This window comes from Apium graveolens, unplaced genomic scaffold (genome assembly GCF_009905375.1).
Source record: "Apium graveolens cultivar Ventura unplaced genomic scaffold, ASM990537v1 ctg5948, whole genome shotgun sequence".
In the NCBI taxonomy this organism is placed as follows: domain Eukaryota; kingdom Viridiplantae; phylum Streptophyta; class Magnoliopsida; order Apiales; family Apiaceae; genus Apium; species Apium graveolens.
In genome coordinates, this window is record NW_027419166.1 from 64,901 (window position 1) to 65,549 (window position 649).

Consider the following 649-nt stretch of genomic DNA (forward strand, 5'->3'; position numbering starts at 1 on the left):
AGAATCTTTTTATCTATTATTCTAACTCCCCCGTGGCGACCATAAGGGGGTACTAGTATACTTGTACTTAACAAAAAACTAACTCCTACTCCTGTGTGGCGACAGGTAATAACCAGTACATGCAAATGTACACTTTCCTTTTTCATTTCCCTTTTTTTGATTTTCTTTTTTTTCTTTTTTCTTTTTGTTTTCCTTTTTTGTTTTCTTTTTTTATTTTCTTTTTCTTTTTCTTTTTCTTTTTCTTTTTCTTTCTCTTTTTCTATTTTCTTTTTCTTTTCTTTTTTCTTTTCTTTTTGTTTTTTTTCTTTTTCCTTTTTTTTGTTTTCTTTTTCTTTTTAAGTTTAAATTGTAATTAAATTAATTTATAAAATAAACTTAAATATAACTTATATAAATAAACTAATTTAGATTTATAAAATAAACTTATTTAGAGTTTATAAGATAAATCATTTTAAGTTTATTAAATAAATTATATTAAAGTCCATTAAATAATTTATTTAATTTAACAATTAAACTTTGAGCTTCGCCAGTCTCCTGAGCTGTTTAGTTGTATACCCCGTGCACTTCTTCTCGTACTTTAACAGATAAACGTTCAATCCAAGTACGTTCCTCAACTTAACAATCCTTCTATAAATAATACTCAGATTTC